Raw genomic sequence first — 17,285 nt, 5'->3', positions numbered from 1 at the left:
TCTTATGACACGTCTGCTGTGGAAAGATTGGACGTTTCACAAGATAGCACACAAGCAACGCTAATGCAAATAAGGCTTAATAGTCAGAAAATTGCCAACACATTCAAAGTATGTTTACATGGAAACTGTGGGTTTGTTTGCATCAGATTTGCTATCTTTTTCTAGCAAAAGTTTTTTGTCAGGCGACTTCCAGCTGTTTTTTGTTTTTTACTGACAGCTTGTTATGTCACAGGGCTGTGACAGCTCAAGCTCGATCACTGTTTGCATCAGGACACTGTGACGAGAAGTTTGTCATTTTTGGGTTTAATTATATATTTTTCACTCGGCTACTGTGGACTATTTGTAAATTAAATCAAAATTAAATGTTTATGAAAGGCCATTTGAAACCTCCCACCGATTAACACCAATAATTCTTATTTTTAAAATTTTAGTGATTGATTAAATGCACATTAAAACATTCCAGTGTGAGTGTCGTGTTTGTTTTACTACAATCAAATACCCGCTGGTCGGCAGCAAAATTATAGAAAAGTATTATCAGTGAAGAAAATACATTTGATTGCGCTCTTGCGTACACAGCAAAAAAAAGTTGAATTTTGGAATGATGAAAATTGGGTAGGTTGAATATAACCTCTTTTTTTAGTGATACTACCTAATTATTATGATATCATGTAAAATTGTTCAGAGAATCGATTATCACGATCGGATTTTGAATATTTCTATGTTTAGATTACGTTTCAAAAATACTTTTTTTTAAATGATTTTTGAAAATCACTTAGGATATTATTAAATACAAAAAAACACATGAAAATAGCGAGTTTATTTAATTCAGTGTATTTCGTTTCAGAAAGCTCCAATTTCCTACAAATTTGGCTAAGCAACACAGAATAAAAAGTTGAATTTTGGAAGTTTGAAAATTTGGTTGATTCAGTGTAGAAATGTGAACTTGACGAAAATTCACCAGTTTCTGGTGTAACATTACACATTTTTGTTTTTTGACACAAAATCTGTCATAATTTCTTAATGAGTATTAACATCATTTTTTCTGTGAACGGCTTCGAAAAAAAGAAAAAAAATCAAATAACTTACGCCCCTCTCGAGAGCAACTGGCTTCATATACACAGACATGGCTTTTACGAGCCTAGGATAGCATATGCTATGTCATATGTCTACGAAGTTTCATTGAAATCAAAAGGTTCGAATAAAAAGGGATCTGAAACAGTTTCTGATTTGGACTGGAATTGCTAATTTTTTCCGTTTTCGCCTATTAAATTATGAAATTTTTTTTCTTTGATTTTTTTTTTTATTTTCAGAACATTTACTATTAAATTTTGACCACTGCAAATATTTTAGAAAGAGGTTTGATGGCTCTCCCCATCCAAGCCTTTGGACTCCTAGGTTCGAGCAAAAACTTGTAAAAGCGATCTGCTGAACACATAAGTTTTCAAATTTATTAGCTGATCTCACATCTTCAAGCAGCACTTTGAAAAGTTTCATTCCATTTAAACAATGCACAGCATTAAATAGGACAGCAAATAAAAAAAAATCAAAGAAATCCACTTACATCAAAATCCATTGACCAACAATTCAGACACTCTCTTTCACAATTCAAGTTTGTTTATCACTCATAACTGGCCCCATATCATCAAATTGGGTCACCTTCAAACTTTTGCAAACTTGAACGACTTTCGTTTTGTTTTAGGACAAACTAGAAGAAGCAAAAAAAGATACTAAATATCGCCAGCATAATAAAAAGCATAACATTCAGCCTCCATCAATCAATCATAAATAAAAGCACATAAACTTCGCTTGACCATGGCTTCAATAGACTCGTTTATAGGCAGAAAAAAAGGTAATGAATCATAAACAAAACAATCCGTTGAACCCGAAATTTGCTGCACCCGGAGGCAGTGAAAGTGACACTCCCCTTTGCTCTGGTTGATCATGAAATGAAAGATTCATACCATCTACCTTCAATCATGGAGTTAAAAATGATAACGGACAGTTGTGAGTTGACCTTAAATTTTATTGAATTTCGCATGTGATATGACAAATTTTTAAGGTCAACTCACACCTGATCCTCACCGCAAAACGCAAGTGTCACGAAAACGGAACCACGCAAACAAAGTAGGCGGATGGCCAAACGACAAAACAAAACCAAGAGAGGGTGCAAGAGAAAGGCACTTTGATTGACGGAAACAAAAGCCGAATCAAGCGGCATTGCATAAGCCAGATTTTGTCACCTTTTTCTCCCATTGTGAAAACGTTACTCAAACTAAATAGCGAAGCGATTCAACAAACAAACAAAAAACCATCACCGGTTATCACATTTTTGTAAACTTTTCGAAATAAAAAAAAACAAACTTCATCATCACAGAAGAAATCGAAGCAAAAACAAAATTCCCCCCCATCTTGTTCATTCAGAATAGAGCGAATGCTAGGCAATGGCTTGCCTTGATCTTGTTTTTTTTTGTGCGCCAAAGAATTTGAGCATAAATCTCGCCTGCTTTGCGTTTTTTCTGCTTTTATTTTCATTTTTTTCTCATGCTCTCATAGCCAGCTGTTGCTTAAAATTGCTCGCGGATGAAATCTATCGATGCAGAAGAAAGAAAATGATCGATTTTACCAATCGTTTTTCGTCACTGGGGTGGGGAGGAGCGCGGGGTTTTTTTGTGGGAGACCCCCAACGTTGCATCGTGATTGGTGAGGTGCGAATAATGAAGCGTGAACGGTAAGTTAAAGGTGTTTGAATTAGTGCTATGTATTTAAAAAAAAATGTTTCGTAAAAACTATGATTGATTAAATCAAAAACAACTCAATAATATAACAAAAATCGTTTTCAAATTTTCCCTTAGGCTGTTGCACATATTTTTTAAAGTTTTAAATATTTGCATAAGGGTAATTCTCCGCAAACTCACACAGCAGTTGCCCCGACCCCTCTTCGATTTGCGTAAAACTTTGTCCTAAGGGGTAACTTTTGTCCCTGATCACGAATCCGAGGTCCGTTTTTTGATATCTCGTAACGGAGGGGCAGTACGACCCCTTCCATTTTTGAACATGCGAAAAAAGAGGTGTTTTTCAATAATTTGTAGCCTGAAACGGTGATGAGATAGAAATTTGGTGTCAAAGGGACTTTTATGTAAAATTAGACGCCCGATTTGATGGCGTACTCACAATTCCGAAAAAACGTATTTTTCATCGAAAAAACACTAAAAAAGTTTTAAAAACTCTGTCATTTTCCGTTACTTGACTGTAAACAATTTTGGAACATGTCATTTTATGGGAAATTTAATGTTCTTTTCGAATCTACATTGACCCAGAAGGGTCATTTTTTTATTTAGAACAAAATTTTTCATTTTAAAATTTCATGTTTTTTCTAACTTTGCAGGGTTAGTTTTTAGAGTGTAACAATATTCTACAAAGTTGTAGAGCAGACAATTACAAAATTTTTGATATACAGACATAAGGGGTTTGCTTATAAACATCACGAGTTATTGCAATTTTACGAAAAAAAGTTTTGAAAAAGTTGGTCGTCATCGATCATAGCCGTTCATGGTCACCCGCGACAGACACGGACGACAAAACAAAGAGAAACGCAAAAAGTAACTTTTTCAAACCTTTTTTTCGTAAAATCGCGATAACTCATGATGTTTATAAGCAAACCCCTTATGTCCATATATCAAAATTTTTGTAATTGTATGCTCTACAACTTTGTGGAACATTGTTACACTCTAAAAATTACCCTGTAAAGTTAGAAAAAACAAGAAATTTTCAAATGAAAATTTTTGTTCTAAATGAAAAAATGACCCATCTTGTAGATATAGATTCGAAAAGAACATTAAATTTCCCATAAAATGACATGTTCCAAAATTTTTTACAGTCGAGTAACGGAAAATGGGAGAATTTTTAAAACTTTTTTTGTGTTTTTTTCGATGAAAAATACGTTTTTTCGAATTTTGAGTACGCCATCAAAACGGGCGTCTAATATTACATAAAAGTCCCTTTGACACCAAATTTCTATCTCATCACCGTTTCAGGCTGCAAATTATTTAAAAACCTCTTTTTTCGCATGTTCAAAAATGGAAGGGGTCGTACCGCCCCTCCGTCACGATATATCAAAAAACGGACCTCGGGTTCGTGATCAGGAAAAAAAGTTACCCCTTAGGACAAAGTTTCACGCAAATCGAAGAGGGGTCGGGGCAACTTCTCCCGATTTCGTGTGAGTTGGTAGAGAACTACCCATAAGCTTTATGTCAAAACAATCAATGAATAGTGATTCAACAGTTCACCGCTTTATTTGTGGTGTCTTTTTTTCTAAATTTTGATTCAGAAATTATAACATAATAAAAAAACAATATTTCGTCACGGAAAAGCGGTACGACCCCTTTAGTTATAATCATATGAAAAAAAATATGTTTTTCAAAAATTTGCAGCCTGAAATGGTGATGAGTAGGAAATTTGGTGTCATAGGGTCTTTTAAGAAAAATTGGACGTCCGATACTCGTCCGACGTCCGTACTCAGAATTCCGAAAAAACGATATTTTCATCGAAAAAAACACTACACAAATTTTGACAACCATACTATTTTCCGTTACTCAACTTTTTTTTTGTTTTAGAACATGTAATTTTAAGGAATATTTGATGTACTTTTCGAATCTACATTAACCCAGAAAAGCATTTGATTAATTTAAAACTAAAATTTTAATTTTAAAATATCGTGTTTTTTTTTTTTTGAAACTTTGCAAGGAAATTATAAGAGTATAACAGCTATCTATTTTGCTTCTTAGTAATTCTTTACGGAATCGGTCTTTTTTCTTTAATTATAATTTTGTATTTTTTAAACCGGCTGAAACTTTTTTGGTGCCTTTGGTATGCCCAAAGAAGCCATTTTGCATCATTAGTCCATATAATTTTCCATACAAATTTGGCAGCTGGCCATACAAAAATAATGTATGAAAATTCAAAAATCTGTATCTTTTGAAGGAATTTTTTGATCAATTTGATGTCTTCGGCAAAGTTGTAGGTATGGATATGGACTACACTGAAAAAAAAATGATACACGGTAAAAAATGGTGATTTTTTATTTCACTTATTGTCACTTAAAATTGATTTGCAAAAAAACACTATTTTTATTTATTTTTTATTTTTTTATATGTTTTAGAAGACATAAAATGCCAACTTATCAGAAATTTCCAGAATGGGCAAAAAATCTTTGACCGAGTTATGATTTTTTGAATCAATACAGATTTTTTCTAAAAATCGATACATTGGTTGCAAAAATTTTTCAACTTAATTTTTCGATGTAAAATCGAATTTGCAATCAAAAAGTACTTGAGTGATTTTTGATAAAGTGCACCGTTTTCAAGTTATAGCCATTTTTAGGTAACTTTTTCGAAAATAGTCGCAGTTTTTCCAAAATTTCATTATTATGCCCATTTGAAATGTTAGTCTTGATTTGAAAATTTTGAAAATAATGTTTTCGAAAAGATCGGAAAATTTCACAAATGTTTCATATATTAACATTGAAAATCGGACCATTAGTTGCTGAGATATCGACATTGCCGATCCCGATGATGCTATGAGACGCGGGTTCGATTCCCGCCTTATCCACTGAGCTTTTATCGGATGGTGAAGTAAAACGTCGGTCCCGGTTTCTCCTGTCTCGTCAGAGGCGCTGGAGCAGAAATCCCACGTTAGAGGAAGGCCATGCCCCGAGGGGCGTAGTGCCAATAGTTTCGTTTCGTTTCGTTATATCGACATTAAAAAATGGTGGGCTGTTTGGGTGAGACTAAGAAAACATCAATTTTCCTGTTTTTAAACCTTTGCATTGCAATATCTCAGCAACTAAAGGTCGTATCAACAAAGTCCGAAAAAGCAAAATATAGAGAATTTTCTCAGCTTTTCAAAAATATTTTTACTAAAAGTGTGCAAACATGTGCACTAATTTAAAAAAATGAAAAACTGCGACTTTTTTCAAAAAAGTCACCTAAATATGGATTTAACTTGAAAACGGTGCACTTTATCAAAATTTCACTACAGTACTTTTTGATTGCAAATGTGATTTTACATTGAAAAATGAAGTTGAAAAAATTTTGCGACCAATATTTCGATTTTTTGAAAAAATCAGTATTGATTAAAAAATTCATAACTCGGTCAATGATTTTTTGCACAACCTGGAAATTTCTGAAAAGTTGGCATTTTATGTCCTCTAAAACATATCAAAAAATAAAAAAAAATAAAAATAGTGTTTTTTTGCAAATCAAATTTTAGTGATAAAAAGTTAAATAAAAAAATCACCAAATTTTTTTTACCGTGTATCATGTTTTTTCCAGTGTAGTCCGTATCCATACCTACAACTTTGCCGAAGACACCAAATCGATCAAAAAATTCCTTCAAAAGATACAGATTTTTGAATTTTCACATATCATTTTTGTATGGACAGCTGCGAAATTTGTATGGAAAATTAAATGGACAAACTAATGATGCAAAATGGCTTCTTTGGGCATACCGAAGGCACCAAAAAAGTTTCAGCCGGATTAAAAAATACAAAAAAAAATCGAATGACCGAAATCTCAGAGAATTGCTCTTCTAGGTAGGGGCCCATCCATAAACCACGTGGACACTTTAGGGGGTTTGGCGATTGTCCACGATCCATACAAAAGTTTTTTTTGTATGGACAATTGTCCACGAAGGGGGGGGGGGGTAAGAGATTCCCAAAAAAGTGTCCACGTGGTTTATGGATGGTCCCTAGTTCTCGCTGAAAATATTTACATGTTGAAGGCGCAAGTATGAGGTAAGTAATTTTTTGTTAACAAACAAAGTTGAACAAATAAATGAATACAAAAATATACCTAGACAGTGTTCTAACTACAAACTTTCTAGTTGGATTACTCTTCAATATTTCCACGCCATGAAAACAACAGCACGCGGTAGCTTCGTCAGAAAACCAGAAGCCAACAAATACAAGAAAAGGTAAAAGCAAGAAACAAACAAACATTGCATTGGCAGTTAAATTTCAACAATAACAATAGCAACGTGCCAAAATTGTATGCATTCGTATTGTTCCCAAATTCGGTCCACACACACACACAATGCCACACGCACACCAGCCGTGACCACACACACTCGACGTGTTGCCGCAGTTGTGCGTCGTTTTACCTTCTGTTTCCGTCCGCATTTTCTTGTTTTTGTTTTGCTATTTTTGAACCACGGCTGCGTCGTGATGCACTTTTTCACCTGTTGTCCGGTCGGTACCATCATTTTTTCATTGTGAATTGACCTGACCGGCGGATTTTGGTCCCCGGCCTGGTCGATGCGTCGTGGGAATGCACAATTACATCACAGGTGCTTCTGCCTCTTCTTTTGCAACCAACCTACTCAATTAGCATAGGAGCTCTAATTGGACTCTATCATACCGGTTTGTTGATTTGCGGCGTTTTTTTTTTTGTCTAAATCCGCAAAAAAAACACTTTCACCTGAAATTTTACCTTTATTTGCACGGCACGAGCTGGGTGTGGAGTAATAATTTTAGTGGCGGTCAGATACTTCGTCAGCTCGTCAACTGAGTGCTATCTTGTGACATAGACCATTGCTTCAAAAGGTCTGGACCGTCTGGCTATACCATTGATAGTTTTGAAAATATTTATCATCAAACTTAAAAAATCGATTTTCTCGAAAAGTTCTAAATGGTCGTTGTCACAAGATAGCACACAGCTGACGAGATATTATTATTACTGTAACTTAAACTTATTTGTTTACACAACTCGACATTTTTGAAGTTGATGTCAGTAAACGCTTCAGTATCATCCAGGTATGATAGATTTGGCCTCCCTGAATACGCTCCAATCAATAGAATTTAATTTTAGCGAATTCCCTGCTAATAATTAACGAAAATAAATGTCGAGTTTAAATGCTTTGGAATCATCATGAGCAACCATTCGCACCCACTTATTTTCACTATCACCACAAAAAAATATTGGCAGCGAATTAAATAAAATTCTATTCTGTTGACATTTTGTTGACATCAACTTCAAAAATGTTAAGTTTCGTTATTAATAGATATTCTTTCAAATGAAATGTACAAATTATTCAGAATTAATTATTATTCTTGTATGATTTGTTCTATAAATGTACCGTTGGTTTTTTTAATTGATTCAGTTATAATCGTAAGAGAGTCCAATTGAGTCCTAAAATTAAGCATAAATTTGTGATATTGTTGTTTCGCAACGTTAAAGCTTATTAATCTGAATCAGGGATGGAACAATCGCGAAAAAATCAATTTCGCTTGCAAACTTTCTTAACCCGCGAAAGAGAGGAGGCAAATCACGCAAAAGAAAATCGCACCCGAAATTCTCCAAGAAAATTAATCTGCTGATGATTTTTTTGTGAATTTCCTTGTGAGTTCCATTCAAAAATATGTATTTCACTTTGTTCACACACACTGCCCATCTAAAAAATGTGACAGGTCATTTTTTATCGTGTGACGTTACACTTGCAAATGTAGTAGTAAAAAAGATGTTCCGTCGATAAATCAAGATGATGATTTTTTTAGATTCTTTTTACCGATCTTTCGTGCGCAAGCGAGGAGAGCCAAAATAAAAAAAAAATCAAACCATCCACATTAACGACCCCCGGGTCTTTTGTGGTCTCTATTGCAAGTTTCTGCTCGAACCTAGGAGTCCGAAGGCTTGAATGGGGAGAGCACCCAAACCTCTTTTTACTCCAAGGAACCTTCCACCCCAGTGTTTGAACTGACGACCTTTGGATTGCGAGTCCAACCGCCGCCAGCGATTCCACCGGAGTAGGCTTGGTTTGGTGTGTTGTTTGTACTTATGGCATGGAGACGACTCCTACACCTGGAATGACTTAACGGCCTAACAACCAAGGCCGGGACCGACATTTTACTTCCTCATCCGATGAAAGGTTGCAGCAGATGGGAATCGAACCCAGAATAATCCGCTTACAAAGCGGACAGCGTAACCATTCGGCCACGCACTGCTACCCTTAGCGAGGAGAGCCATGCTCCCTTAGGATTTTTTCTTTTGATGAACACCCAAAGATTTTCTTTTGATAATGATTATTCCATCGCTGTTCTGAATACAATGACCCTTTGTAGGACCGCAAAAGATTTGTAATGTTTTTTAGATCAATTTAAAAAAATACTTCGCGGCCCTTCTTGCCTGAAAAGGTCCTACTTGACAACTCGTTCCAAGGGGACCATAGTTGAACCATCGAAAAAATGTTGTCTTATCTAATTATTTTTTACGTTAAAATGAAAAATGTGATCAGAAATGGTTAAATCGAGTTTTTGACCGTTGTACATAACAAATTACATAGGGCTTTTGGACCCTATTGAAAAAGCATATTTATTTTTTAAATGGTCTTAAAAGCTATTGTGTTTCAGGAGGACTTTAAAAAAAAAACTCTAGATCAATGCAATTTTGGATAACTTTAAAAAAAAACTTTCTTTTTGAGTTTAAAGATTAAAAAAAACGAAAAGATTTAAAAATATGATTTCACACCTTTGTCTTTTTTTAATCAAATTTTGATTTTGAACTTTATAGCAAAGGAAAAAAACTAACTAATTGTTAAATACATCTTTTATAGCTATGAGTTTTCTTAAAATAATTTAAAATTTAAAATACAGTCGAGTTTCGATTATCCGAAGGCCTTGGCAAAATTTCACCTCGGATAATCGAATCAAGATTTTTTGTTTCGTTGTCTTATTTTTGATTGTTGAGCTTTAGTATGACCCTTAAACTACTCAAAAGTGGTTTATAAATTTTGAAATCGAAGATGGCGGCCAAATGGCAATGATGAAATATTGAAAAAAATGCATTTTTTCAATTCCATTCAAATTTGACTCGCAGAACTCGAATTTAATTTTTAATGTAAGAAAATGAAATAATACGAAATTATTATTTTTTTCTTGATTCGATTATCCCATACAAACTTTCGGATAATCGAACTTCGGATAAACGAGTCTAGACTTTATTTAAAATTGATTAACATTTAATCAGTCATTTGATATATGATATGTAATGTTCAATATTCAATTATGGCGATGCAAATATTTTACACTAGTTAAGTTGTTTTGCAATCATTTATTTTTCAAAAAAAAATAAGATTTGACGAAAACAAAAATTTTAGCGAAAAAAAACATTTTTAGACAAAAAACATCGAACATTTTCAAAAATACAAAATCAACCCAAACCTGCTAAACATGATTCTAAACGCAAGGAAATGCATTTTAAATTGATTTCAGCTGATTGCACTCAAATTTGCATTAAAATTTTGAAGTCTTTGAAAAAAAAGTTGTTGGCCCCTTTAAATCAAATTTGTGCAGTCATCCCTCATATTCGGAACAGTTTACAGATCTACCAATGTTCAACAAATCATAGAAAATCGATAATTGAACATAATGATTTGCTTTTGTCTTCATGTGAAAGCTTTTCTTGCGATCTTTCTATTGATGTATAGACTTGCTGTACAATTTTACGTTTTATATTAAGTTTTTAAAGAAAAACATTGACCCTTGAAATCCGCAAATTCGGAACACTTTTTTCTTACGATGTAAACAAACTTTTTTTTCTCTCCAGGAGTACACATTATTTACAAAAAAATACTTCACACTCTGAAACCAATAAAACTCAAGCTAAGTGATGTTTTAAACAAGGTCTGAAACTTTTTTTGTGAAAATATCAATTAAATTCAGGTGTTCCACTATTGTGGGAGACACAATAACATCCCACAATTATGGAACAGACAATTTGGAGGCAGTGTTTTGCTGCTCTGGTTAAAAAGTCTTGAAATGAGTTGTTTTGTCCAAAAAGTACTATTTTTACTAGTGATATAGGAAGAGAATGTTCAAATAAAGGTCCTCAAAATAGCAGGGACGACAGAAAAGTTACATTTTGCATCCTATTGACAAATTATCACAAAAGTGTTCCGTATTTGTGGGTGTTCCGAATATGTGGGATGACTGTTCTAGCCTATTTTATATTGAAAAATGTTTGTATTTAAAATATGTTTTATAAGTCGTTTGGACCTCACGAATCTGCCTGAAATTTCAAGGAGTTTTTTGAACATATATAACTTACATTTGAACCAAATATGACCACTCTCAGTCAACGGGAAAGTGGGAAAAATTCAGCAAAAAAAAAGTTTTCCATCCAGATATCAACTGGATTTGACGTGGAGTTTGTAGGAGACATCTGGTCCCGACGGTTTGGGTAAAATATACACCTTTCTATAAGTAATTTCATTGTGTTTAAATTTTCGCTCAGAAGACTCCTAAGATCCCATATATGGTAATTATATCAAATTCGATTTCCTGAGTCAATCTCAAAAAATAAATTTCAGGCAGTTTGGTAATGTCGATGCGAGATGGATATGCTATACTTGAGGACTCGCTCTAAAGTCCGGTCAGTCTATAACATATTTTAAATCAAATGATTGGCCATCAGCTCTGACTGAAGCTAAGGGGTGGGCAAAATAATAAGATAAACTTAATTTCAAATTTCAATCATTATTTCGAAAATTTAAAGGTAAACGTATCATCAATTGCTTTATGAATGATTACAGTTTGAGCAAATCAGAGCACTTATTATTAGATTCTTAATCTTTAAAACTGCGCTACGAGGTCAACCCGGGGAGAAAAATAAATTTGATCGAGTTTGTAATTATTATGTCAATGTATAACCCATAATATTTTATTTAGCAACCCATAATTTTTCCCGCGTTAAATTAAACATTGTTTGCAAATTTGATCAGTGCCCAGTAAAAAGAAGCTGCGCCCATTTTTTATCAGCAAAACCCGCCAATAAAGGGGTGGAAAATGTGAAAAATCGCTACGCTACGCAACCTCCAATTAATCCGCAAGAAGCTTCAAACATAATCAAACAATACAAGTTTGCGTGTTTTGCGCGATCTCGTAAAATTTCGATTCGCCCAAAGCCACACCACACCACACACCACATAATCGCTAATCCTTCGGTTCGGTTTGGGTTTTTGGGCAGAAAATCGCGCCAGGTGAAAGAAACTGGCTTGGAAATTATTAGATTTGCGTTTGGTGCGCGCTTGATCGCATTTTCTCACGATTTAACGCCAGTTTGAACCATTTTTGGCGCGCCACAAATTTGCGCCGGGAAAACACCCCGAAAAAAAAGAGGCGTTCAAGTTTGCAAATATGTGAATTGTTGTGTATTTCCGAGAGCCGGTTTATTTTTCGATTTTGTAGGTTGTGACGTGACGAAGGAAGGGGGAGGGGGAGGCTGCAACACTTTCACTTTTTAAAATTAAGCATCGCTGACCAGCCGGCAAACAACATCAACCAAAGGGAAGAGGCGCATTTTTCTGGACATTTTTGGTTGATTTCTGTGGTGCTGGGTGTGCCCAATCTGGCCTCAACCTCGCAGATGGGACGGTGGTCATCTGACACCTTCCGAAACAGGTATTGAGATAATACCTTTGGCCCCGGCGTTGTGACCCATTACGTAAGATTGGGTAATTTCTTTGCCACCCGAGACGGGAAGAGGAAGAAAATAATAAAAAATAAATAGACATGAAAGAGACTTGCGATTGGATCGGATTTGCAGGTGGAGGATTGATTTGGGCTGTGATGTAGGGTAGATTGAGGTTTCAGATTTTATTTATGGACCCATGAAATGGAATGTAGTGACATGACGTGATTTGGAAAAGTTTAAAGTAGGTTTCGCCGAACAACTTCAATTATAAGTCACGTTTCTCGAAGATTTCTAGCATTAATCATTTAATGATAAAGGGAATTTCATGTCAAATTGTAAGATTTTATTACGTATTCTAAAAACATCAAAATACGTATTTTTCATTAAAAAAACAGCGAAAAAAAGGCTTAAAATCACCGCCATTTTCCGTTACTCAACTGTCAGAAACCGTGGAATATGCCACTTTATGGGAAAATTAATTTACATTTCGAATCTTGAATAACCCAGAAAAGACATTTTTACACTTAAAATAAAACTTTAAAATTTCATCTTTTCTGTAATTTTTGTGGCTTACATCTCAATGTGTACCAATATTTTACAATACAAGGCATTCAAAAGTTTTTTTTTTTCTTCAAAATATCCAGCAAATTTCGCACTAGACTGACCCTTTGGATATTTGTTGTGGGCGTTGTGGCTCGTTAGTTGCTTGAAACAAATTTTTCCATAAAATGAACTTTTTTTTAATGAAAAATTGATTTTTTCGAAATGTTGTGAACACTTTCGAATTGGACACCAAATATCTAGCTCATCTAGGTTTCAAGCTAGAAATCATTGAAAAACATATCTCAATAAAAATTCAGAAACTTGCATGTACAGTCACGCCTCGGTTTTGCACGCCTCGGTTTTGCACTGCCCCGGTTTTGCACCATTCAGCTGCCTCGGTTAAGCACGGCCCAGTGCTTAACTGAAGCACAAAGCTTATGGGATTTTGGCTATATGGGAGACATTGGCTTTAATCGTATGAAAAATCATGCAAACATCAAAAAATTATAGTATTTGGGAATTGGGATGATGTCAGTTATCCATTAAAATTATTATTAAATGAAAATTTTCACAAAAATACGTATTTTTCCTGTTTTTTGAAAATGCATTTTTTTATCTCTAAAGAATCCAAAAATAATGATAAGGTTTTTTTTATACATTTCGGATGTAATAACAACATTTTTAGAAAATACTCTAAACATTCACAAAACTACGTTTTTTCGAAAAAAATTCTCAAAATTTAAATTTTTACAATATGGGTATCAAACGATCGGGATTTTTTCATACATTTCGAATGTAATAACAACATTTTCAACTTCAACTCAAAATTTTCACAAAACTACGTATTTTCGAAAAAAAATACTCAAAATTACCGTTTTTAGAATGTAGGTATCAAACGATCGGGATTTTTTCATACATTTCGAATGTAATAACAATATTCTTTGAAAATACTAAAAATTTTCACAAAACTACGTATTTTCGAAAAAAAAATACTCAAAATTTCCGTTTTTACTAGGTGGGTATCAAACGATCGGTATTTTTTCATACATTTCGAATTTAATAACCATATTTTTTGAAAATACTGAAAAATTTCACAAAACTACGTATTTTTGTAAAACTTTTCAAAATTTCAGTTTTTACATTTTGGGTATCAAATAATCAAATCAATCTTTTTTTTTAAAAACGTAGTTTTGTGAAAATTTTGAGTATTTTCATTTTTTTGATGACTTTTGAAATGTATAAAAAAATCCCGATCGTTTGATACCAACATTGTAAAAACGGAAATTTTGAATATTTAGTTTCGAAAATACGTAATTTTGTGATTTTTTTTGTATTTTTAAAAAATATTGTTATTACATTCAAAATGTATGAAAAAATCCTGATCGTTTTACAGCCACATCGTAAAAACGGAAATCTTGAGTATTTTTTTTTTCAAAAATACGTAGTTTTGTGAAAATTTTGAGTATTTTCAAAAAAAATTGTATTACATTCGAAATGTATGAAAAAATCCCGATTGTTCGATACCCACATCGTAAAAACGGAAATTCTGAGTATTTTATTCGAAAATACGTAGTTTTGTGAAAATTTTGAAAATTTTCTTAAAATGTTGTTATTACATTCGAAATGTTTGAAAATATCCCGATCGTTTGATACACATATTGTAAAAATTTAAATTTTGAGTATTTACTTATTTTTTTGAAAATTTGGAGTACCTATTTTCTAAAAATGTTGTTATTACATCCAAAATGTATGAAAAACCTGATCATTTGATACCCATATTACAATTACAATATATTTTGGGTTTCTTTAGAGAAAAAAAATGCATTTTCGAAATACAGGAAAAATACGTATTTTTATGAAAATTTTCATGAAATAATAATTTTAATGGATAGCTGACATCATCCCGATTCCAAAACACTATAATTTTTTGATGTTTGCATGATTTTTCGTACGATTAAAGCCAATGTCTCCCATATAGCCAAAATCCCATAAGCTCTGTGCCTCGGTTATGCACGCCTCGGTTTTGCTTCCCCCATATGCGGTGCTAAACCGAGGCATGACTGTACCACTCTACCATCACGAGCTGTCGAAAAATGGACCTCGCATAAGTCCAATTTAATTTTAGGTCTCAAACCATAATATCACAGTTAAATTTTATGTAAATCTCGAAGATGGTAATTTAAAAAAAAATTGAGATGAAATTATTTATTTTTCTGACTTAGAAAATGTTTCTTCTCTCAGATCAAATATCGGCATAATTTTGTTTTGTTTTGAACACATGACTGAAATCAATGAGGCCATTGCTTTTTGTAACATGTCGCTTTGATAAATGACTCTGTTTTGCTAAATAATGTTTCGTTCAACTCTCCCCCTCGATTTGTTCGAGCCGTTTTACAGATTTTATTCGCAGAGGGTGAATTTGGAGTTTCGCCTGATTGGGTGGAAAGACGTGAAAGTCCTAGGCAACAGTAGTCATTTCGGGTTGTTGGTGACATGCAACACAGGCAGTTTGTTATGTTGCGAACTCGTATTTATACGAGGGTAACATAAACGTTGATCAACGGGGACTTTCTTGGACACTGAGTAGCATTTCCTTTTGAACCAAGATTTTGCTGAAAATGGCTGTAAAATATAATATTTTTTAATTCATGTTTAAGAATATTTTTAATACGTCATAGAAAATACGAAAAACGTGCTTACTGAAGCCCCATGATACTTGAAAAATTTCACTTTTAATTGGCCACCCTAGCGAAACAAAAAAGCACACCCCATTTTTCGAGACCATGTCACTGAGGCCGGGTCGAATGGGAGCACCAGTGCAAACAACTTGTTGCTGTTGTTTGCGGTTACGTTCCGTTCCGAGGGGGATCACTACGCCGAGAATACCGGTTCTGGGAGATTGCATAACCTCACTCTTTCTCTCTCGCCGTTCCGAATTACGTCGCGCGGGGTGCAGCACACGCGCTTTCACGTGGCAAACTGGCGTGGTAATCTACTTTCATTTTCATCTGGTGCAACAACTTCTCACAAGACCCTCCGGTCTGTCAGATTATGCCGTAACCTCCTGGTGCTCCCGTCGAGCGTCGGGGGAGAGTGCAGTGCTAGTAGAACCTGCTTCAGCGCGGGTTGGATCGTTCACTGATCCACTTTGATAAGCGAGGCATGCCGAAAGTTGATGATTATTTGAGGGAGCTAGGGATTGCACAACAGATTTGTTTCTTGATTTTAGAAAATAGGGATGATGATAAAACTTCCATAAATCAGTAAATATATTAAAGTCAATCTTCCCATCATTGAAAAAACACCTGTTTTCAACTTGAATGCTTGAAAGGGATCTGTCACTGAATGGGACTGCTCGATATTTGATAGAACTTTCTGTCAGTGATCATTTCCAAAAACGAAATTCGATCGCAGACACACAGCGCCGTCATTGCTTGGCGACGGTCGGTGAACGTAAACACAAAGACGAAACGAACGAAAAATGAGCACCACTCAAGCAGCCGCCCGAACGAGACAACGTGCCCATTCTCTTTCTCTCGTTTTTCGTCTCTCTCTCTCTTCTTTGTGTTTGCTGCGTGGTGACTGAAGTCGTTTGAATGCGATCATTGGAGAGATGATCGGTATCTCGGTAGAATGTCAAACGACCGTTCTCTGAGCGAATGTATTTCTAGAGGGAAGTTAATGACAGTGCGAGTGACTATGCGTAGCACTCATGACCTATCTACAGATCAGGTTGAAAACAATATTTTGAATTTTTTGAATCAAAACTAACATTTCAAAAGGGCGTTTTTTTCAAAATATTATTTTCGAAAAGATCGGAAAATTTCACGAATGTTGCATGTTTTAACATTAAAATCGGACCATTAGTTACTGAGATATCGACATTAGAAAATTGTTGGTTGTTTTGGTGGGACAATTCAATTTTACATAAAAGATTGAGGTCAATATTTTTGGCATAAAATTTAATTTTTTTCCCAAAAATCACTATTTTTTCAAAATTTATACTCGGCGTCAGATTTTTTAAACATAGGGGAGAGTGTGGAGACTTGATCCCCGGGGACACTTGATCCCAAGCCTGTATTTCGTCAGCATGTGGGTAAAACAATTAGCTTTTTTCTAGAAAGATGTGCGAAATTAACTAAAACTCATTTTAGAAAACAAAGAAAAAAAATAAAAAATGTTTAGATTAAGTTACACACATTTTTTCTTAAACGAGCTGCAAGAAACTTCCAAGAGATCTTTTTTTCTTTGTTTTGATATGTATAGAAAACACTCAAAAAT

The sequence above is a fragment of the Culex quinquefasciatus genome, chromosome 3, assembly GCF_015732765.1.
Source record: "Culex quinquefasciatus strain JHB chromosome 3, VPISU_Cqui_1.0_pri_paternal, whole genome shotgun sequence".
NCBI classification, from domain to species: Eukaryota; Metazoa; Arthropoda; class Insecta; order Diptera; family Culicidae; genus Culex; species Culex quinquefasciatus.
This window is presented reverse-complemented; position numbering follows the sequence as displayed.